Source organism: Podarcis muralis, chromosome 11, assembly GCF_964188315.1.
Source record: "Podarcis muralis chromosome 11, rPodMur119.hap1.1, whole genome shotgun sequence".
Taxonomy (NCBI): Eukaryota; Metazoa; Chordata; class Lepidosauria; order Squamata; family Lacertidae; genus Podarcis; species Podarcis muralis.
This window is the reverse complement of record NC_135665.1, coordinates 26,949,652-26,975,151: the sequence shown is the minus strand read 5'-3', so window position 1 is coordinate 26,975,151 and position 25,500 is coordinate 26,949,652.

Genomic DNA, 25,500 nt, shown 5'->3' with positions numbered 1-25,500 from the left:
ATTCACTTTTTTTGCAATCGGTGCAAGCTCCCTCTTTGTTTCCTCTGCAATATCTTTTGCACTTTGAGCAATCCCTCTTGTTTCAGAATTTTCTTGAATCAATTTATTTATAGATTCTGTATTAGAAGCCACACTTGCCGTATTCAGATCCAATCTTGTTGTCAAATCATTCAATTTTTTTGTGTTCTCCGCTGACTGCTTTGTCAATGCTTCCAAAGACTGATTTATTTTAAGCAGTGCCTGTGTCATTGACTCCATAGATGCAGTTGCTACTTTTTCCTGTCCAGCTGGTGTTGTGCCTTGCATCGAGCCCCTTTTCTTTTGAGCTTGCTGAATTTGTTTTGCTTTTGCTCTGGTTGTTATCTCTTCTGGTTGGCCACTCATATCCTCAAGGTCAATCTCACAGGAAAGGTTTACAAGTGGAAAAATCCACTCTTTTTCTCTCACTATAACAGATTCTCTTAAAATCCTCTAGAGGGAGCATTTAATTGTATCCAGTTAAGAGAAGTCCCCAAAAAAAAAGCACATGAGGCAGAGAACAAAGAGCCCAAAGAACAAAGAGTCCAAAAGTCCACAGTTAAAGTTAAAATCCAAAAGTCCACAATTAAAGTTGCTATTCCTGTTTCAGTATCCTTCCAAATTCAACAAAATAACTCCATTAAAAGTTTATACTTTGTTTCAGTTCAAGCACCAACTTTGTATCAAGTTTCAGTTGACAGTTCACTTTCCCGGTGCCTTACTTCGGCAGCCCGTCTCAGGGTTTTGGCAGTGGAAGATCTTTCCCCTCTATTTATTTCCAGCAGGTTCACAATGTCCAAATTTCCTTCCCCCCTCTCCTGCTCATTGGGGGGAAGTTTAATTCAGATGACAGGTTTTGACAGTTCAAAAGGTAGCCTTCATTTAAGTGCAGCTTGCCTTTTCGTTGCTCTAGTTAACATGCAGTCCGGGGAGGCAGACTTCCTTATTTAATGCCTTTCCCGTTTTCAGCCAAATCTCTTAAAATCAATTTGAGTGTCCCTTTCCCGTCTGTCGATCTTACTCACGGGTTTTATGGTCAAATTGTAGTTTCAGGAAGGAATCGGCGCTCTCCGTTCAATGGCGACGCGGCTTCACTCCGCAGGCTGGGTTACGACTCTCAGCACCGCGCTCACTCCCGATGCCGCTCCGGAGCCTTTAAAAAGGCTCTTTTGCAGTACCGGGGGGCGCGAAAGGTGCCCACCGAGTCTCCTTGTTCACAGGCTTCAGCGCCTGTGATTTTAGGGGTCCCCCGCTCGCCGTAGCGGGTCAGACCCGAACTCGCGGAGCAGTCCTTCCTCGGAGCTCGAGGTAAGGACCGCCATTAAGCGATGGCGCCGACCGGAAGTCTCCATCTTCATCCACCTTGTGCACCCCAAATGTCTGCTCCAGAGGGTTCCTCACTGTTCCACTGGTGCAATAACAGCATTGGATACAACCATGAATGAATGTGGTATTGTTTTTAAAGTGAGTTCTTCCCTGAATAATGCTGAATAATATTTTTCTTTTCTTTTGAAATGGTCAGAGGGTTTATATTTGCCCCTTCAAATTTGGATTCATTCTATATTAAGGCCTTTCCCATATTATATTAATATGCTATTTTTTACAGCTTTTTTATCAATACAGAATACTGTTATTTGTGAATAGCTCTCTTTTGACGTAGCTGTGTAATTTAGCATTCCCATTTTAGTCATGAGGAACAGTTGCTGAGAGATAGCAATTTGCCCTTGGCTGGCAGTCTAGGAGTGAGTTAGAGACATAACCTTTGCATTTTGGGGTGAAGTCCAGCAATCTCTGTCCACACTTGATCAAATAGTAAAAGGTTGGGAAAACCGTCTGGGGTATTTGAGGCAGAAATGGTGGAGACTCATCTGCCTCCTTGCAACGTCTGAGAAATATTGTTGAGAGATGGCTGGCTGTCGGTGAGAATCTTGTAACAGAATGAATTCTGTTCTTGTACTCACCTGACTGAGTCTTTTCCTTCAGTGCCAAAGGGCATCCCTCGAAACAAATTGCAACATCTCTCATTGATGTTTATCAGAGCAGAGAGATGCAGCTCTGTTGTAGACCACATGCTATGTATGCAAAAGGTCTCAGACTCCAATTAAAAGGATCAGGAAACAGGACATAATGTGAAATACCTCTCCGAAGACCCTGGAGAGTGGTTGAAAGTCAGGAAAGGGGCAAAGTTCCCAGAGTTTCTTCCCTTTCATATTTGTCAATAACATTAACTTTTGCGGCAACAATTTTCTAGTCCATTGCTCAAATTATTGTGGGGAGGGGAGATTGGTTTGGGGGAATGTTTGATGGAATCATCAAACCTAGCCCCTGATTTCCATTAGTTTTATTAATTTATTATTTATTATTGCTTTATTAATTTTCCTAAAAGATAACAGCAAAAGGAAACATAAAAACAACAATATATAAACGCCTTTCTGGTAATTCTAGGACTGATCCCAGATCTGCTGAAATGTGTTGCTGGGGTGGGTTAAAATGTGCCGATAGTATGAAACCATGTATCATGCAGTTGGGGTCCTCATCACTTTTAGAGTAGACTTGTTGAAATAAATACCTTCCATTTAGGCACTGACGAGACCAAGACCTGCTGGGTTCAGCAGGAAGAATGTTATCATGTGGTGCCATGTACAATGAGCACCATCTCCAACTTCCTTTCAGAAGCTCTGCAGTTGCATTGTTCTGAGCAATTCATAAATACAAGAGCTACTTATCCACTCATAGAAAGCTTGTAGCAAGTCGCTACTTGGTGTTCTGAAGCTGTCGCATATCAATTTGTGATAATTATTTAGGAGGACTTTTTCTTAATGGGATCATAATACTTAGTGTGCTGCTGTAGATATCCTCATCTCTGCTCCTTTTATGTGGGAAATATATAAAATCCCACTTAAAACCTCTCATTGCTTTTACAGCAACAGGAAGAACCAGATATTTTGAGGGAGTGTGCTGAAAACCAAAATTGGGGTGAATAAGGATGGATAGATCTTTTTTCTGGTTTGTGTTCTTTCCTATTTCTGCACTAAATCTGCAAAGTTTGTTTAAGTATGCAGGTGAAAATTTGCATTTTAAAGTATTAAAATGCATATATTCCCCCCCTCAAAAATATGATTTTCTATCATCATCATCATCATCATCATTATTATTTTGTAAGAACATTTGGGATGGGTAGAAATCAGTGTTCCAATCCATACATTAGTGATCAGGCTGGTTGATTTTGGAATTTGCAAAGGTCCTCAAGTTTCCCTTCTGGTGAAGACCATGGTCAAGCTGGTAGGTCATGGTAGTGGCAGAGAGCACCAACTAACATTACAAGCCTTTGATCAATGCTTCCTCAGTGTTCTGCTGTGCATATGCAATTCCCATAGAAACAGGTTTCTCACCAATTAAATTAATGATGTATGCACAGGACTTCCTTTCGTCAGTTCAGCAGACCTGCTGAGGCAGAATTTTGAAGCTCTTACAAGGGCAAGAAGTCCATGGACCCAACTTTATGGTTGTAATACAGCACAAACATTCTACAGGCAAATGTTTGTTTTTTTGTTTGTTTTTTGTTTTTTTAAAAAAATCCTCCTGGCTAATTAAGAAATGGGTATACTTGTACATTTTCTTCTCACAGAAGTAGGAAGCCTTTCTGAAAATTGCAAAGAAGTTGCACTCAGAAGAAGTGTATAAAACTGGTTTTATTGTCCTTGTAAAATGTAAATCTTTCTGGGAATTACAGCCAGCAAAATCTAGAACAGGAAGGTGATGGTCGTGATTCATTATGTGTCTTGTACTTTTAGAAGACTAAAGCTGGGGTTATCTACTATGTGTCAAATCTCAAACAAAGCCCAATATATAAGATGAAACAAATGTGAATTGCTGTTCCTCTAATGGTGTCTCTCTTTCTCTCTGTGTGCGAATGCAAAGATTCCCCATACCACAACATCAGTGTGTACTACAAACAGTTCAAAAATCTGATTCAGGTGTTGAAATGATATTACAGTTGTACATTGGAAGTCGAATGGAATCCATTCTGTAAGTCCGTTTGACTTCCAAAACATTCAGAAACCAAAGCATGGCTTCTGATTGGCTCCTGCAGCCAATTGGAAGCTGCGGAAGCCCTGTCGGACGTTCGGCTTCCAAAAAATAGTTCGCAAACCAGAACAGTCACTTCCAGGTTTGCAGTGTTTGGGAGCCAAAACTTTCTAAAACTAAGCTGTTCGAAAACCAAGGTACGACTGTACATTGGTATTGCAGGCAGGCACCCCTGAGCAGCTATTTTGGCTGGGAGGGGATGTCTGTTTTCCTGATATTTTCAAATACCTCGGGTTACAAACGCTTCAGGTTACAGACTCCGCTAACCCAGAAATAGTACCTCGGGTTAAGAACTTTGCTTCAGGATGAGAACAGAAATTGTGCAGTGGCAGCGGTGCGAGGTCCCGTTAGCTAAAGTGGTGTCTCAGCTTAAGAACAGTTTTAGGTTAAGAATGGACCTCCAGAATGAATTAAGTTCTTAACCCGAGGTACCACTGTACTGTTAATTAGAAGCTAGGACTTGCATATCTCTACATAGAACTGACCTTGACAAGTGTTCCTAAACTTCATCTATGGCAGAATGTGGTGCTCTTTTTGCAGATTTTCATTTTGTAAGTGCAGCGAGGAATCAGAAGGATAGCATCAGGTTTCACCCCTCTGTAGCTTGTTGCATAGTGCTCCCATGGTGAGTTCTACATCCGTGTGTGTGGTTTGCTTCTTAAACATGTTGAGACCAGTGGGATTAATCCAAAACTGCATGATATGCACACCATCTACAAATGACACCATTTATGTCTATATATCCTGGACTTTACACACATAGGAACCTTATACAAACGTAACTCATAATGCATGGATATTAGATGTGCTCGTAGCCAGAGGCACCTGATGCCATGCTGATCCCCCACTGCTTGTTGAAAATCAACATTTCCTGGATAGCTCAGCTGATTAGAGTGAGCTGCTAATAATGCCACGGTTTGATCCCCATATGGGACAGCTGCATATTCCTGCAATACAGAGGGCTGATCCCTTCCAACTCTACTGTTCTATGATTCTAAGTCTCTGTAGGGGACTTGTGTGTTACTGTCACGAGGAGAAGAAGAAGAAGAAGAAGAAGAAGAAGAAGAAGAGTAGGAGTAGGAGTAGGAGTAGTAGTAGTAGTAGTAGTAGTAGTAGTAGTAGTAGTCTGGATTTGATATCCCGCTTTATCACTACCCGAAGGAGTCTCAAAGCGGCTAACATTCTCCTTTCCCTTCCTCCCCCACGACAAACACTCTGTGAGGTGAGTGGGGCTGAGAGACTTCAAAGAAGTGTGACTAGCCCAAGGTCACCCAGCAGCTGCATGTGGAGGAGCGGGGAAGCGAACCCAGTTCACCAGATTACGAGTCTACCACTCTTAACCACTACACCATATTGGCTCTCTACACCATACAAGCAGTATGGGCTAAATATTTGTAAAGTTGTGTCTGTTTTATCTTGACTGAATGTTGTTTCTGTGTTTGTTTTGGATATTTGATTACTGTATTTTTCCCTCTATAACACGCAGATTTTTTCTCCTAAAAAGGGAGGGGAAATGTCTGTGCGTGTTATTGAGCGAATGTGTGGTCCCTGGAGCCGACTGGGGCAAGTGGAGGCAAAAAAAAATCAGGCAAAAATCAAATCGCGCCTCTCGGAGAAGGGAAGCCTGAAAAGAGGAAGCGGCTGCTTTCCTGCATTCTGCCTCAGGGTCTTACTGCCCACCCTCCTCTGTTTCCTTGCTGTGTTTGCTCAAACGGAACAAAGAGCAGGGAAAGCCCCTCCCCTCCGGGCAAGCAGAGGGGAAAGAGAGCGTCCTTCATTCTAATTCCTCTCCGTGAAAACATGCAGGAGGAAGAGAGAGAGAGAGCGCGAGCCGGCTGGCTTGGGTGGGTGAGTGGGGGAAAACTTTTGCCTTCCTTTCCTCCCTCCCGTTATACCCCTCTCCTGCATTCTTAGCCAGCTGCTTCTCTGCACACCCCTCTCGTGCTCCTTTTCCCTTCTGTGTTTTCCTTCCCTCCCCACTTAAAATGTGGTTACAAAGCATGGATCCACATGGATCCTCAGGATCTTTGCATTGGGTCAGCCCAAATTCACCATCAGAGCACATAGCATGTCCATGGCTACAGCCTGCCCCCCAAAAATCATGCACCCACTGTTGCCTGGGGCTGCAATGGTGCAAAAATGTGGTTAAAAAGCATGGATCCACATGGATCCTCAGGATCTTTTCATTGAGTCACCCCAAATTCACCATCAGATCACATAGCATGTCCATGGCTACAGCCTGCCCCCCAAAAATCACGTACCCACTGTTGCCTGGGGCTGCAATGGTGCAAAAATGTGGTTAAAAAGCATGGATCCACATGGATCCTCAGGATCTTTGCATTGGGTCACCCCAAATTCACCATCAGATCACATAGCATGTCCATGGCTACAGCCTGCCCCCCCAAAAACACGCACCCACTGTTGCCTGGGGCTGCAATGGTGCAAAAACGTGGTTACAAAGCATGAATCCACAGGGATTCTCAGGATTTTTGCATTGGGTCACCCCAAATTCACCATCAGATCACATGTCTGTGGCCACAGCATGAAGCACAAAAATGATACATCCACTGTTTCATTCAGAATGTTTTTCCCCTTGTTTTCCTCCTCTAAAAACGATGTGCGTGTTATGGTCAGGTTCGTGTTATAGAGCGAAAAATACGGTATCTTTCCCATGCTGATATGTAGGAAGATGTACAAATCTAATGATAATAAATAAGGATTTCTTCTTCATCTTTGGATGTAAGTCCCAGGTTCAGACCTTGGCATCTCCAGGAAAGGCTGAAAGACACGCCCACCTGCCTCAAACTTTGAGAACCACTCCTAGTCAATGTAGACAATACTGAGCTAGATGGACCAATGGTTTGATGTGGTATAAGTAGCTTCCTGTACTCTGTCTTTGAACCTCATGGTAGATCTGATCCACAAAGCTGCTGGGTATCACTGGATAACCAATTACAAGAGACTATAGTTTGGTTTTTATAATACAGCATTTAGATTTCAGTTGTATTGGCCAGATCACATCCCAATGAAATGACATCTCCTTTAAAAGAAAGAAAGAAAGAAAGAAAGAAAGAAAGAAAGAAAGAAAGAAAGAAAACTTATTACACTCCACAAAGATGTATTATATACTGTTCTGCGATCACTTTCAATGCATAATGCTGGCATCAAACAACAAAAGGAACGCAAACCTTAATTCTCATAAGCCTGTTTCAAATGTTCCTGCATTATAAATGGATAATTCATTATCGGAGAGGAAAATAGATACACTGTTGAGCAGAGAAAAACAAATGTTGATATGGCTGCAGCAGACGGTCCCCTGTCCATTAAAAATACAAAAGGGAGAAATGCTTTGACTACCAAGGTAGTCATCACACCAGATAGCGGGGAGAAAAGCTGAATGTATTTGAAGAAAAGGAGCTGCATGGAAGTCTTTTCAGTCATTCTGCCACTCCTCCTATTCACAGAAACTTAACTCCTGATTGAGGATCAGTTTCACGTTGTGTCTGCATGGCAATTGTTATGGGTTTTTAAGTATGTTCATTAAGTCTACCTGATCCCTGTAGCTAACAAGCACCTCTGCACAGCTTGCATTCCCCCCCCCTCCAGCTTTTCTGCATATGGAGAATCATGGGATGTATTAGCAGATACCTGTGCATACATTGGAGTAGAGTATTTCACATTGCCCATCCTTCCTGGTGCCTATTTTCCCTGGTGTTAAGCTCCTGTGCTATACATAGAAAGGTGAGATAATTTTAATAAACTAGTTAAACACTGAAATAAATACATAAATAAGGCACCCCATAAATATAGCATTCAAAGTTTTTCATGGGTATGGGCAGGGGCCAATTCTGCATTGGTTTCTCTGTCACATTCAAAACCTTGCCAGCTCCTTCCAGCCAAGCTAGTAGGTGAGGACACAGTTTTCCCTTCTCTTTTTTGTTTCCCCTTCCCATTTCAATTGGAGAGAAATAAACTAGTGGAGGATAGTCCATTAGGGCAAATGGAGAACTGCCCCACCAACCACAGCCTGCCTTCTTACTTGCAAACCAGTCCACCAGTTGGCACTGCCAATCACCTTTATCCTTAGTCTCAGGGTTGCCCTTGTAGAATTCTGCAGGAAGGAAGGTGGAGACAAAACTGCTTTTCATTGGCTCTGGCGTCACCTATTGATGGTTTCCCTGGGATCCTACCAGTCCCAATGAGAACCATCTACCAATGAAATTAACTATACCAGCTCCAGGTCTGGCATAGTTTCAGACCTGACCTGTTGGTGCATTTGGGGAACAAGGAAACTTTGAGTCCTGTGCCTGACACATCCATGGGACAATGTGATAGGGCGCTCTTAGCAATAATCTACTCCAGTAGAGTTTGCACCATCATTCTAGGACTTTTCCTAGTGTCATCCCATGGGTGGAGCAACACTGCACCACTTCCGGGGATCCCTCACCCAGACTTCATCAGTTTTTGGATTGCTCTGCTTGTTGTGTAAGAAACAATACATTAATAACCTTCAACACACATTATGGTAACTGCAAGGAAACTTTTTAAATTGCCTGTATTTTAAGATATTACTATATGTTTCAACAATGGAGCTTTGAATGCAAGCAGACAGTTCACCAACCCCCAGGACTTTCCCTTCAAAGTTTTCTTTTTAATTATGGTGGTAGAATTTCACAAAATCACAAGAGTTTTCGTTTCACTGGAGAACTGAGGCAATAAAATGAACACATATTTACCCACTTGCTTCTCTTACCAAATGTTTTCCTCAGGGTAACTAGACATCATCTCTTGTGAGCCAGTTTCCATTTATTCAAAATCACATTTACCTCACATGTGATAATTACATCCATTCTTCAGCTTCTTGGATCATTTTTACTCAATGAACTTCGTCACCTAGCTTAATATTTATTGAAAAAAATAAAATAAGATCTGGTAAACAAAGGCTTGAAAGTAAAGCGCTTATGTAATTCTAAATTTGTTTGTGCATATTATTTTCTTCTGGAATGCTATGGCAATGATCATACACTGATCCATTTTAGCGCTTCTTAGATGATGCCTACATAGGGTATTTTAAGCTTAAAATTGACTAATATATTTAGGAAGAACATGTGGCACAGTTCTTCTGAGATGGTAGTTATTCAGAATGCAGGTGGGAGAACAATGTGTTTGAATGCTTTGAAAAACTAAAAACTGTTTGAGCATGAAAAGTTAACACATCACAGGGAATAGCTTTAGCCTTTCCCCTAACATACTAGTTATTCTTATGCAAAGGGGACATTCAACTATGCAGGTGCAACAACTTTATGGGGCTGAGATGTCCTTGGCCCCTCCTCTGTATCTGTTGGGAAGGAGCCAGGGCCCTCTCAATGTTGAAGGAGCAGAGGAGGCCAAGCATGGAACCAAGCATGGTTTAACATTAGTGCCTGTCTTCTGAATGTGAAACAGCAGGAGCTGCTGGCTGCCCCGAGTGGCTGGGGCCATCATAATAATAATATCATCATTATTAAATTACCGTTGAAGCTGCACCACACTGGGCTCTGTACTTGGCCTCCTCCCAACTATGTGACATTGGTGCACACATCATGACCATGACATCACACACACATGACATGCACCAGGCGTATGATGTCAACGTGCAACGCACACAGGATGTTATGTGTGCATAGTATGCCCTAAGCCACCTCAATATTGGGCGCAAGTTGACATCTCTGCAACTGTAATTCTCCTCCGCGTGCATTCTGAATTGGCACTTCCTATTCCATGTGCTTTTAAAAAAATATTTGATTTGGCTTTCACTTACTGTAGATCAGTGTACCACCTTCTACAAGTCCCCCCAAATGGCCATGTGCTATGTCCTTTGTAGCACAGTAGGTCCAGTTATGGGACTAGTTATGCAGATACCAAGTTATGCAAAGGCAGCATGAAGGAAATGGCTGTAGCTCAGTGATAGAGAATACACTTTGCAATCCCTAGATTCTCCAGGAAGAGCTGGTAAAGGCTCCTTCTTGAAACCTTAGAGAGATGCTACCCAGCACTCAGGGCCGGATTTAGGTTTGATGAGGCCCTAAGCTACTGAAGGTAATGGAGCCCTTTATATGTCAACAACAAATTGCTGCTGTTTTTTGTGTTGAATATATGCTATATGGTAATTTATGTACCTAATAGGTATCTAAAGCCATAATGGGATCAAAATAAATAAATTATGTATTACATGAAATCAATCAGTAGGCATAAGACTCATACCCTTAGTCTATGCTGCCTGATCATCAGTCTACAAGCACTCTTTAATATTAGAAAACAGGTACAACAGCTTGACCTACATTCAACTGTGCTGCACTGCAGACTGCAGCTGCATGCTGCATGTTGCATGCAACCAATCCATGCAGAATGTAGGCACCCTATATATAGAAATGAGCAAACCAGTGATATTTTAGGGAGCAGGCTAGCAGGTGGGGCCCATTACTTACATCATAGGAACCTACACAACACAAAAGACACTTGATGTATGTAGGTTTTATTTTATTTGTTTTTTATCTTATATTTTGGAAATATACATCCAGGTGTTTTTTTCTTGGTTTTTTTTTTTGGGGGGGCCCAAGAGAGTGGGGTCCTAAGCTATAGCTTGTTTAGCTTATTTGTAACTCCGGCACTGCCAACAGTGTAAAAAAGAAAAAGAAAAAAAGGAAGTGTGTGGTAGTGGTGGTAATAGTAGATGGGTGAATGGTTTGACTCGGCAGAAGGCTGAAAGAATCCACTAGAACATATTTAACAATCAAGAGAATGGGCCAAAGCTCTCTGGAAAGAAACTGCTTTATGTACAGTAGGCCCCAAATACAATCCAGGTATAGCTGGGAATGTCCCCTGTCTGAAACCCTGGACAGTCCCAGCAAGTCAGAGCAGACGACACAGAGCTATATGAACCAATACCATGATCCAATATAACAAAGGTCCCTTATATTCCTACTCTCTTCTTGGAATTTCCAGCTCTATTTATTTTACTGCTCCGTAGTTTCTGCTTTCCCACAGCCAAGAGAACTATCCTGTCATCTGAAGTATTGATATCCTCTTGACAGCTCTGGATGCTGCAGCACTGAAGGTTGGAAGGAACAATTAATATCCAGAGCCCTTGACCATCTTGTCTAATCACAGTGTCTGCATTTTATTTCTCCTCAACTCTCTTCTTGAATCTCCTCTTCGGTTGCACTTTCATCCTTAATGTTTCTGATGTCTTTGCTCCTATTCAAACACCCTTTTAAGCTCCTGTCTTTCTTAACTCATGTTGAATCTGTTCCTAGATCTTGTCACTTAAATTCTCTTGATATTTTTTAGGATATCTCTTTTTCTTGACGCTAATAAACAACACTGGTTCTATGCTCTGCTGATATTTGTAGTGAACTCATCTGATTTCTTTCTCAAAGAAAAATAGTACATAGACATATTAATGAATAATATATAATAGATATTATTTCAGTATTCTATACATGCTCTACCACACTATACATGTTAAATAAATGATAAGCAGCACTAGCAACTATTCTTGACATTAATGCTCCAATTTCAACATCTCTGAATAACAAAAAGCAATTTGCACATCTCATTTTAAGAGACAATCTCTTCAAAGCCTCAAGATTTCTAAGGGAAAGTGGAATTTCACTTTACTCTATTTTTCTTTTAATATATATAATTTTAAAAGGAGCTTAGCAAGGGAACAGTTAGTACTATGTTTTTCTACACTTGTCTTGAGCCATCCTACTCATGTGTTTGCTGGAGAAATATGTTGCCATTGTCATAGGAATTTCTGACAGTGACAGTGATGATTGCCTAGCTTACATGGTACGTTTGTCAATGCAGACATGTGTCTGAGGAAAATAGGGATCACTTCCATATATAAGGTGCATTTGCATGTTATATTCAACGAGTAAATCAACTGTCTACCTGTGTATCCATATAGGTGACTTGTCAATTTACTCTTCTTTTTGAGGAATGTGGTGGGGATATTCCCAGAGATGTTGACATTTGGAAAATCAGGGATGGTCATAAATGGAAATAATTTTCATGTGATATGCTTCTATAGATTCCATATTTGCAGAGCTGTCAAAGATGCGGATGGGGGTGTACTGAATTTCTGATTGGCTTGTGTACAAAATAGAAATTTGCTACTAATTTGTGTAAAAGTTTCTTGGTTTGCCCGTGTCTCAGAAATCTTGTCTAGTTTGTTATTTCTCAGCAATCTCTATAGTCCAGATGTTTCTATACCAGAGTGCAATAACTCATCCTTCCAGTGACTTCTGGTTTTGCTTTGCTTTAGAAATGGGTAGTCTAGGTGCCGTAAGGTAAAGGAAGTGAATAGTTCTGTAGATTTATTTTTTTATTTTTTTTTTTATTTTAATATTTTTTATTGCTTTGTTTTCCAGGGTCAAAATACAACATCAATGCATCGTCAGTAACACAACAGAAGCTTTTTTTTTTTTTTTTTGTACAAAGTAAAATAAAATTCACTTTTTCCAATCTTTTTTCAACATCCACTGGACTTCCCCACATCCTCCATCCCTGCATTCTTTACATTAAAGATCAACAGCAAATTAAAACCTTGTTTCATGTGTTTTTGTATTTTCATCTAATTATTTACTCTAAAAATTAAGCTTTTCTCAGTCATAACTTAGTTTCAGTCATTTACAAATCTCAATACTGAAGCCTGTTTTTCTCATGACTTAGCAAATTCTCAACATTCATATAACTTAAAATGTTTTTGTAGGTAGTCCTTAAATTTTTTCCAGTCCTCTTCCACTGCCTCTTCCCCCAGGTCTCGGATTCTGCCAGTCATCTCAGCCAGTTCCATGTAATCCATCAGTTGCGTGTGCCACTCTTCCAGTGTGGGTAGCTCCTGTGCCTTCCAATATTTGGCTATAAGGATTCTTGCTGCTGTAGTTGCATATAAAAAGAAAGTTCTATCTTTCTTTAACACTCTCTGGCACACAATGCCCAAAAGAAAGGCTTCTGGTTTCTTATGAAAGGTATACTTAAATACCTTTTTCAACTCGTTATAAATCATTTCCCAAAAAGCCTTCACCCTCGGGCATGTCCACCAAAGGTGAAAGAATGTTCCTTCAGCCTCCTTACATTTCCAACATTTATTGTCAGACAAATGGTATATCTTTGCCAGTTTGACTGGGGTCATGTACCACCTGTACATCATTTTCATAATGTTTTCTTTTAAGGCACTACATGCCGTAAATTTCATACCGGTGGTCCATAACCTTTCCCAGTCTTCAAACATAATGTTGTATCCAATATCTTGTGCCCATTTTATCATGGCTGATTTGACTGTCTCATCTTGGGTATTCCATTTAAGCAACAAGTTATACATTCTTGAGAGCACTTTCGTCTTAGGTTCAAGTAGTTCTGACTCTAATTTTGATTTTTCCACCTGGAAACCATTTTTTTTTGTCCTTTTTAAAGATCTCTAAAATTTGGGCGTAATGAAACCAGTCTCGCACCTTTCCTTTCAATTTTTCAAAGCTCTGCAACCTCCAAGTGTCCCCCACTTTTTCTATTATTTCACAGTATTTTGCCCAGCCACCCCCCATATTAAGTATTTTTGTGGCCTTGGCCTCCATTGGTGACAGCCACCTCGGAGTCTTGTTTTCAAATAAGTCCAATAGTTCTGTAGATTTAATGTCTGAATTGTGGCCTTTGTATGAAGACAATAGCAGCTGAGGTGTGAAATTAACAGGTTCGTTATTTTTTTCAAAAATACCTGAACCTCTGGACAGCTCCACCATAAATGACGATAGGTGCCTTCTTTTTCATATTTGCAAAAACTCATAGAAACCCTGGCCACAAAATGGGCTCATTGCACTGGCGTTCTGTACTATCTCTGCCACAGTTTCAGAGTCTGTGAGACTGCTGAGACTGGATTTGGTTAGCCAGGTATTTTTCCAAGGCAAATTCCTGCACTTATTGTCTGGCATCAGTTTCCAGTATAGCCTTTAGGGCATCCATGAAACTAGTTGCTGTGCATGGCATGGAGAAAGTGGGTGGAGAAAAGTTCTCTCTCTTATAACACTTCAAAATGTTGGTATTTTGTGCTGTGGAGAAATCTGCCCTTGTGCAATTTTTGGAGGAAAAAGAAATATTTTAATCAAATAAGAGTAATGCTGGTGTTACCAGTAGTGTGATATTGACAATGGATCTTAAATGCCAGCATAACTCTGGACTCTATTAGTAAAATCCTACCTTTGTCCCAGCAGTGTATGCTGAACATATCACACTGCTGTGAACCATAATAGTTTAGTTAAAAGCTTGCTGTTTATGTTTAACTCTCTCGTTATCATAAAAAAATCCCATGGGTCAAAGAAAGAATTACATTGAGCTTATGTTTGCAGTCTTCATTTCACTTACAAAAATATAATAAAGATGAAATGTTCTACCTGTACACCTTTGGGGAAGTTTATATTTAAATGAAGGATGGAGAGGAACTCCAGGAGTAGTTGCCAATGATTGTAGTGATTCAATATAAATGGAATCACAGCTGGCATTGATGTAAGGCTGCTGGGAGGAATCACTTTTCCTAAGGTTGCTTCTGTCACTTGGTCAAGAGTTGTTTAAGAAAAGCTGGCTAAATAACAGGAAAGGCAGTGTGATGAAAAATGAATAAAGTTTTATCCCTAAAGTATGATGGATATAGTATCTGTTAAAGCAATATAGAAACTCGGGGGGGAGAGAGAAAAGAAAGGAAATCAAAGAGAACAGAATAAATGTTTTGTGTATTAGATTTCTCATGTGCTTCTTTAGATACCCTCATTGTAATCCCAAAATTTTGTCCTTTCATTTTGTTGCACATTGTGATCCAAAATTATGCAAAAGCAGAGCCAAGTCCTGATAAGTGTTTGAACTTGTGTTACATGAACAGCCCCCCCCCCCTTTGCTGTTGCCTAACAGTGATGGAATGTGCTGCTCTATCTAAGAGCTCTTAAAAGGAGACAGAACCCCATTCATCTTGAAAGTCCATCACCCTAAAAAAAGATTTAAAAAATAAGACGTGTTACATAAGCAAAATACGACGTATTATTTTTTTTAATGTGAATATATACATTTCTCTTTTCCACTAGAAATGGAAATTAAGACTAGATCAATGGCCCAGCTTGATCCAAGTCCACTTTCTTAAGTTGAATTCATGACTTCAATATGTGCCGAAACTTATTTCTAAAAGTTTAGTGTGAAACATTTAATTGAACTGAACAGAAAGAAGCAAACACACAACTCTGCCTGGGGCAATGGCTCTTTGTTTTATCTAGCTCTTATCATTCATAATATCTATGCATAATAACAAATGAGTCATCGGTGTGTTGGGGTTTTACTATCCTGTCTCCTCTGACATAGGGTACCTATGTGAAATCCTTTCAGCACATTCATGCAGTGAGAGGTGTGTGCCACGTTTATGAGTATTTTGTGTTGTGGTTTTTTTTTGTCATGTTAGATAGCCGTGCAACGGGGGGGGGGGGGTTAATATATTCCATAGGCATATCAACAAGTCCAGGTTGAGTCTATGTTTAGGAGGCAATGTCATATAATAATGGGAATGGTGGAGCAGCAGAAGCTGAATGGCATCTGAACCATCTTCTGAGGGTCACATGCCAGTAGCGGACGGGATCAGAGGCACAAGTAGGTGGAGCAAGGAAATTTAACATTATCCTCATAAAATAGGTGAGCTTCCACACATGCACTGGGTTTCTGAATTCATAAAAAAACTTAAGCTACTTTTCTACTGTCTCCCCCACCCTCAGTTCCAGTTAGGAATTTGCTAGGAGAATTTGCTCATCTCATATCTAAATAATGGACAAGAATATGAAACTCTGACACCTGAGTGTTTAGAAGTGGAGCAATTGGCCCTGGTGGGTGGCGCTGTGGGTTAAACCACTGAACCTAGGGCTTGCCGATCAGAAGATTGGCAGTTCAAATCCCTGCGGCAGAGTGAGCTCCCGTTGCTCGGCCCCTGCTCATGCCAACCTAGCAGTTTAAAAGCACGAAGTGCAAGGAGATAAATAGGTACCGCTCCGGCGGGAAGGTAAACAGTGTTTCTGTGCGCTGCTCTGGTTTGCCAGAAGTGGCTTAGTCATGCTGGCCACATGACCAGGAAGCTGTACGTCAGCTCCCACGACCAGTAAAGGGAGATGAGCGCCATAACCCCAGAGTCGTCTGCGACTGGACCTAACGGTCAGGGGTCCCTTTACCTTACTAACACTTTATATGATAATCTGCTCCTTTTTTCTAGCCTCTTACTAATTTACAAATATATATTTTTGAATTCTCCGTCTGAAATGTCTGTAATACCTCCTTACGTAACCTCCTTCTTCAAGAGGATTATAAATGCTATCACACTATCTACAACTTCATCTAATGAACCATTAACAACTCTCCTATCAAATTAGTTATTTCCCGATGATTGAAATTTTTAAAGGTGTTGTGGGGGGAGTGGATCTTCAAAATGACCCTATCAGCAGAAGTGCATTCTTTCTTCCTTGGCTAGAATCCTCTTGTTACACATGGAGCAAAACAGCTACTCTCAAGCATAAATAATTTGCCTTGATTTAAATGCTGTCACTGATGTATTCCTAAACCAATGCGTTTCTCCAGCTGTGGTACATTTAGCATAAACAAAATCCTGAACCACATTAATCTTCCCATTTCACTCATCATTTTGTGCAAAGTAATGTTTCTTATGGTCCCAGGTGCATACATACTCTGATCTGAAAGACATAATATTCTGTCCCAATGATTTTTAGGGGACAATATATCATAAGTACACACTCAAGCCTGCATGGAGCTCTCATATATTTTCACATAACAATGCTTGTATACCAGAGGGAAATTACAATGTTCCCTGATAGATATTAAAGGGATTTCTAAGTACTTTGTCAACTTAGGGCTAAATAAGGACCCGTTTCAGTAAAGCATGAGATCGACCAATGGGCATTGTGCCATATCTATATAATGAGCAACCTCACTATAAACATCATATGAGACCAATGGCAGGCAAGTCCAAGGACAGGCCTGATAAAACCAAGGGAGAAGTTGCAGATGGGTGGTGCCTGACATTCCCATGATTGTGAGCTCCTAAAATGTTGTGAAGTCATGTTTGGAGTCCATGAAGACTCAGGGGAAAATGGAGGTGAGAGGTTCTAGATAAAGATGCTCTTGACAGCCGTGTTTGAGCTTTGGTGGTGGTGTTAGCATAGAAGCATGTGGAAGTTGAGTGGTGAAGGAGTCACAGGTTCACATTGATCCTTCTACTTCACAAGTTCTGAATTAGGAGTTCTTTAGCTATCTTTAGCCTAGAGAGCTATCAAGTAGCTTCTGAGACTTGATTGTTCCATCTGGTCAGCCAAGTTCATAAGCCACACATTACCAGATTCTCATACTTCTAGGCAAGCAGACATCGCATCAAATTCCAGTAAGGTAAAAGCACCTGAGGGAAGTCTGGATCAGGCCCAGTAAGGGGTGCGACCTGGAGAGGGAGCATGGCCCAATTAAGGACCACAGGGACATCAGGAGGGACATGTTTACCTCTTGAGCATGAGATTTCCCACCACTGCATTAGGGGATACCTCCAAAGCCATTAATGTAATAGCCACAATGGATTTCACCCAGTGTCAAGTTCATAGAGAGGTCACAGGGATGCTGAAAGATGGAGAGCAGTGATGCTTCACGGACCATGACCCCTGGTAAAAAGCTTTGTGGAATTTTTGATAGGCATCTACCTAGAATCATAGAACTGTAGAGTTGGAAGGGTCCCAAATGGTCACCCAGTCCCCTGCAATGCAGGAATCATTTAGTTGCCACTTTCAAGAGGGACATTTTGCTCTCTGATGCCCTGGGAGAATAGTAGAATGGATAAACAAACAAAAAAGGCGAATTTATAGGCCTGGCTAAATTAACAGCAGCCATAAGAAATCAATCTAATCAAAATCTGAGGAAAGAATGGCAATGTTTTGAAGAATATATGGAAAAATACTGGACCAAAGAAAGTATGTTGATATGTATAGATTAAATATGTGAAGATGAACCAATTGGAAGTAAGTTTGATAATGGATAGATAATGAGCAGGAGAACGACACAATGTAATGCATACACTAATTTATAAGAAGTCGAGCTTTGGTGGAGGGAAGCCACATATTATTGTCTTTATTATTTTGATGTACACACAGTTTGTTTTGTCGATTAGTACAATGTCATGCTACTTGGATGGAATTCACCTATGTTACAGAATGCAAAAGCAAATTGAAAACCATTTCTGCCCTGCAAATTGCTCCTATGGAGTCAACTTACTATGCCCTAGGAATCCCTGTCTGCCATAATAGTGCCACATTTTATGCCGATACATGATCAAACTGCCATTTCACATGCCTGGTTCCTGGTGAAAGTGTGTGGCATGTGTTCCATACTCCCATCCAAGTCATCACACACAGACACACACACACACTCTCGCCTCAGCCAAAGAACTAAAAAAGAACTTCCTGATACAGTGGTACCTTGGTTTACGAACTTAATTTGTTCCGGAAGTCTGTTCTTAAACCAAAGCATTCTTAAACCAAGGCGTGCTTTCCCATAGCAGCAGGGGACTCAATTTACAAATGGAACAGATTCAACAGGAAGCGAAACATGTTCTTATTCCAAGGCAAAGTTCACAAACTGAAACACCTACTTCTGGGTTTGCAGCATTCTTAATCCAAGTTGTTCAAAAACTAAGCTGTTCTTAAACCAAGGTACAACTGTAGTCCATACAGACCTCCTATTCCCCCTAATGGTCCGGTGCTTGTTCCCCAACTTTCACACTAAGTGGGGTACAGAAGGAAAGGGAGAGATCTGTTATAGCATACAGCTCATTTCATTCCTGACCACTGCTCATGCTGGCTGATACTAATGGGAGTAGCAGTCCAATATGTGGATGGTCTACATTTTTTTGCCACTGTTTTATGGTATCTGTCCACACAGAGGTGGCACATATTCCAGGAGATTGAGTCAAGTCCATCGTTCATAATAATTTATAACATTTTCCTTTTGGGTTTATAGAAATGCAATATTTGGATTTGTCGGGAGCAGAATAAAACTCTTCATCTAAATTGGCCAAGTGAAAGTACTTTGTCAAGCATAGTAAATATCAGAGACTACTGGCCCTGTTTCATGCCCATGAGCAGAAAGAGCAACGGAGAACACAGGAAATACTTCTTGAAACCAGTATGTTTAATGTATGTTTAATATGAAGATTAATTCCCCTTAGTGCTTTGTGAAGTTGATAGGCAGTTCCGATATTACATTATGTTTGCTACAATATCTGTAGGCACGAAATACCTTCCAGTTCCACAGACTTTAATGAGAGTTTCAAATATAGTTTTTACCTTTCTTAGAGTCCCCCACCCACCCTTTGCTTTAACTGTTTCAATGACATAGGCTTTAAAAAAATAAATCCTAGTGAGCCTCAGACAAGAAAATGTTGTTGTCTGTTTGCTCACATTTATTTTCCAGGAGACTGGTTGCCTCTGTTGCATTAAATCTATCCAAATTCATTTGCAGACAGCTTGTTTGGTAGGTATCTGCTCCTGGAAATATTAATAAAGTCCATTGACTATGTGGACATCAAATAACCTTGTGCTGACAGCCTAATACTACCCTAGAAAGCTTTTAAATAATATCAATTTTCCACAATATATCATGCACAATTTGGAATAATTGGACACCTTGCAAAACAATTTTTGAAATGTTGCAATTCCTTTTTGTCTGGCTGCTCTCAAAAGCTGAAGAGACTCTAATTTGCATCCAAACTGCCGTGTCTCCTTTCTTCTGGTGCAGAATTAAATAAGTAAGTTGACGACCTTTGTCAAAGTTGACTGTAACTTTCATACCTTCTTCTCAGGTCTCCATTAGATGAAAGTGGTTTTAGCCAGCCCAAATCCTACGCATTACAAGCTTTTATCATGTTGTTATCATAACAGGCCTTTTTGTTCCTAAAAATGGTCAATTAAAGTTCATGGAAATAAATGGTGGGTGCTTTTGGCTTTGTTTTGTTAGTATTGACAGTCATATGTTGAAATTGCAGACAAAAATATTGGAGTGTTTCTTAACAAACAGAAACGGATTTCATGGAACCAGATAATTTGCTTGTGTCTGAGAGAAGAAGCACAATTCAGATTTGTAGCAACTGTGTGACTGTGTGAAGCTCTTAAAGTATCCACAGTGCATTGAAAGAACAACTCTATGATTCCAATTAACTACTCCATTTGTTTCAGTTTGCATAAAGCCCATTATAAAATCAATTGAGGCAGTTGCCATCAGTTTAGAAGCAGTGGCGTAAAGGTTGGCATCCCCCCCCCCCCTTCAAGCGTATAATGTGATCACGAGAAGTGAATGAAATAAATGAGTAAGTGATTCAAATAGAAATTATTCCCTAGCATTAAGAAAGCAAGACTGCTGTATATCTCAAACACTAAGGTCGCTTCCAGGCAACGTGATTTGTGTGCACAAAACTTGCAGGGAAGCTCCACAACATCCATTCTTTACTGAGCATGTACGCTGATTTGTTTGCAAAGAGGTGATATAAGGTTGCGGCATTTCCCTGCCACCTTTCTTATCCCAAAAATTCAGCTCCCCCCCCCCCCCCAGAGGTGTGTGTGTCAGTCTGTTGTACAAAACCACCAAATTCACTGAATTTTCTGGCATTCAAATAGCAATAGTGGCTGTGCTTCAGGGCCACTTCTTCCATTAGGTTATGATAATATATGTTTAAGGATCTGATTTTTAAATAAAAATAAAACCTATACTTGCATGAGGACTGGAGGTAGACCCTGGTGCGGAGCTGAAGGATGAAGCAAAGGCAGAGTCCAGTTGTTTGGGATGGTGGATAAGTAAGCAAAGTGAGGCATTTTGGGTGGGTCTGACATAGAGCTTCATAGTCTCCTACTGCCCTGAAAATGCTGGGGTCCATGGGGTCCTAGCCAGGGAAACAGAGAACCAGCAACCTACTTCAGGTTCTCATCTGCATGGTCTTAAGAACTGCTCAGCAACATTGCGCACAATGGAGAAGGTCTGCTCTGCATCCAAACTTCTTAGGTCTCTGCCCATTTCCTTTGCATTCCTGCCTCACCTTTCATTGCCAGTGTTGTTTGGGAACCTGAAGCATCACTGAGCCAGCTAGTTTGTGTAGCGGACGTTTCTTCTTTGACTCCTGCTCTGAGACACATGCAGAGACATCTGATCCTGCAGCTTGGCTCTTAATGGCTTAAAATGACCGGGACTAGATTCTTAGAGAGAAAAGGGATTTGGGGAGGTGGGAAGTGGTCCTCTGGAGCAAAAATCCCCCTCTTCCTGCCTGGCTTCTCACATGGAGGGGGGGGGGAGCATTGATCTCTCCCATGAGCTGAATGGATGGCACCTTCTGAAATCTGATAGTCTTCCCATTTTCTCCATTTGGGTGAAGGGGAGGCACGGGGCAGCTGGGGAAGTGGGTGGCTGGGTGGGACGTCTGTGCAGCTGATACATCGAGGATTCACCACAACTCCAGATTGCTGAAGTTGCTTACACATTCCTCATTTACTCAGAAATTTGAAACACTATAAACAGGAAGTTTAGGCATCCCTAACTCAAAGGTTTATATGTCCTGCACAATCACAACAATAGTGGCTGTTCAATGTTATCCTGCTTCCAAAATACAGTGGTACCTCAGGTTACAGATGCTTCAGGTTACAGACTCCACTAACCCAGAAATAGTACCTCGGGTTAAGACCTTTGCTTCAGGATGAGAACAGAAATTGTGCTCCGGCAGTGCGGTGGCAGCGGGAGGCCCTATTAGCTAAAGTGGTACCTCAGGTTAAGAACGGACCTCCGGAACGAATTAAGTTCTTAATCCGAGGTACCACTGTACACATAAATGCATGAGGACATCACATAGTCTCCAAACACATAAATATAGTTAGTTGTATTCATATATTCCGTCCAGAAAGAACAGGGAAAGCACTGTAAAGAATCAAAACAAAGAAGCACGGGCCCTGGTGCTTATGGATAGAATACTTTTATTTAGCTCAATCCTGCTCCTTCTTCTGGAACTTGTATAATGTTCAAGTTCTTTAGGTACAAAAAAACCCCCTAACTCTTCTCTGAAAATCTGAACTCATGAACTCACTTATGAAGTAGAGCATTTTCTTTTCTCCACGTCTATGCAATGAATAGCCAGAAAAGTATTACCCTGAGTGGGAGTTTCACCCTGTACTTTCATTGCACAGGCACAAAGCTTTTTGTCGTTTTCTCCACTTATGCAAAGGTAGTTCTTGAGTTCAGATTTTCATAAGAGAGTTGGGTTTTGGTTTTTTTGTACCTAAAGAACTCAAACAGTCCTTTCCCCGTGAATCAAAATAACTTGCAAGCTTTTCAAACGCCCAAAGAAAGGAGTATTATAATCCAAAACACAAAGAGCTAAATAAAAGTATTGTATAAGTAAGCACTGGGGTCTGTTCTCCTTTTTGTTTTGCATTCCAGCCACACAAAAGTCAGAGGCCTCTACGTGCACCTCTCTCTGTTTAGGAAATGAAAGGTAAATTATCAGAGTTCAAGAACACATTCCTGCCAGGCAAGTTAACTCAAGGAGGGTGCAGAGTAGGGGGGGGGGTACAGGAGCAAACTCCTAGGGGCCAAGGTCCCTTCTCCTCCCCAATAAAATATTTGAGGGGGGTGGGCTCCCAAATGGTGTTTGTGTGCATGCCATGTGTTCGATTATGTGGGGAGGTGCATAACTGCCCTCCCTCAATATTTTATTCAAGTTGGCATCCCTGAGGGGTGATAAAGCATGTTCTCAATGAAGGAGAGCATGGGTTGCGGATGGGGCTTGCAGAACACCCCATAGTTGCTAGGCTAGATAGATTCAAGGCTTTGAATCAGATTGGAGGTGGGAGTTGCTAGGGCAAATTAGATGTTGCCAATTTAGGGGTGGGACCTGAGGTTATTTAAGTAAGGTCCACAGCTCTTTTACTTTCTCTTTCGCTGTGGACACCGGATCACCCGCCCGCCCTCCCTTGTTTGGGCTTCGCTCTGACCTTGCTATTGCCTGTCATGGGGTCGTTCGCATTGGTGCGGGGGCCCAGTAGGAATTTTTCCTTTTGGCTGATTAGTGCGTGCCAATTGGGTTTTGCCTACTGCGTAGCAAATCATCACAACTTGTAAGGTTGGCGGTTAGGCATTGGTTAAATTGGTTGGTGGAGGGGTGGGGATTGGCTGTGCCTACCCCTCCAATGCTGCTGCTGCTGGGAATTCCGTTAAAGGAATTCTGGGGCTTACCATCCCTTCGTCCAAACCCTTGGAGCAGGGTGCGGGCCGTGTAAGTTCCCAAGGAACAAGCGGGGAATAGCTGAGGGTCTGTGTCGCAGTCCCAGCTGTCCCTGGTCTTGTTCCTCCACATGCTGACTCACGGGAGTCAGCGCTGTCCCCCAAAGCGGGGGGGACAGCTAGTCATAACCAATGCCTAAGCAACCACTCACAATCTTGTATGATAATAAAGTTGTGGCCAAAATTATGCCAAAAAACCTTAAACAAAAATTAAGTCTCTGGTGTGAGTTATTGGGGAAGGGGTGTCCTGGGGACCTCAGCACGCAAATTGTTTGGTCTGGTTAAGCATTGCTTGGGAAGAATTTGGAGGATTAGATACAGAGGCCTATAGCCCCCCCCTCCTGATCTCAGAGAGCTTCTGGCCCTTCAGATATTTCTGGACCCAACTCCCATAATCCCTGACTATTGGCCATGCTAGTTGGAACTAGAGGCCAACAATATATTGACAGCCACTGTTTCTGTGACCTAGAAAGGCTCTTCTTACATTCTGTGAATGTCTTCTGGGGTGCAGCCCTATTGAAGACACCGAATTAATATATGTGACTTGCTTTTAGGTTAGTTCAATTTAAACACAAGTCACTAAGAGTGGTATAGGGCACTAGGAATGTGTAGTTTCAGGACAGGCTAGCTGAATCACAATATTATCAGTTAAAACAAAAAAAAAAAAAATTCCTTCCAGTAGCACCTTAAAGACCAACTAAGTTAGTTCTTGGTATGAGCTTTCGTGTGCATGCACACTTCTTCAGATACACACTTAGTTGGTCTTTAAGGTGCTACTGGAAGGAATTTTTTTTGTTTTGACTATGGCAGACCAACACGGCTACCTATCTGTAACTAATATTATCAGTTGTTATCATTATTCATTTCATTTCTATATGGCTTTATATTTTTAAGGGAAGAAACCTCAATGCCATTTACAGCCTACATGAAAACATCAAACGAAACAATCCGGAATAAAACATCCCAGAAGAAAGTCTGATATAAAGTATACACTCAAAGCAACACAATAAACAGGGAACTAAAATTTTATCTGAAAGATTTCAAAATGAAAACATTGCAAAGGAGGTCAAGTACAGAATGCACATTTAACACAGCAAAGTTAACGAGAGAATTAGTGTTTCAAAAAAACATATTACTGAAGGAAGTCAAATATAAAATGCACATTTAAAATAGCATAATTAGCAACAAACTGAAAATATCATCTTAAGCACAGAACATATCTGCTGCTGTTGCTGCCAATTGCCTTGATGACCTGGGTCTTCACTACAGTACTGTAAATGTATAAAATGGTATAAGATTCTGGTCAACTTCACTCATGAAAAGTGCAGCTAATTTTATTTCTTTATTTTTGCAGTGTACACTAGACCTTATGAGCTGTTAGCATTCAGTATGTAAAACATTGATTACTGCCTATTCACTGACCTTTAATCTGAAAGAGAAGGTTTTAATTATTACCTGTAATATATATTTGGCATAAAATGTCTTTTCGAGCAGAATCTTTGGCAATATTACCTAAAGAAAGTGTGATTCATTAACACTGCTTTTAAGTTTCATTTTGACCTGGAAAAAGACCCAAAAAGTAAATGACTCTTAATGAAAGAAAATGGAGGCTCTTGATATTGATCTCCTAAGAGTGGATCCATTTTAAAAAGAGAAGGTAAAATATGGAATAACCTATTACTTTTTCTTCAATAATCCTATTGCATTAGCAGCTTTAGACTGGCTCAGAAAGCTTTTTTCCTGCTCAACACTTTAGTTTACACAACCATTCCTGAACAGTGATGGGTGTGTCTTTCAATTTAAGTTTCTCTCGTTCCCCATTTTTCAAAACTTAAGTTTAATTCACCATATTTGTGAATCAGTGTGATTTAAAATAAATAAACAATCTTCATAGAAATTAATAAGCAATTTAGTGCAAATTTGCCCTAATATAAAAATGCTTATATGCAATTTCCCCTAATATACAAATTTCTGCAGGTAATTCTCCTAATATGTATTTTCATACACTATTTTCTCCATTAT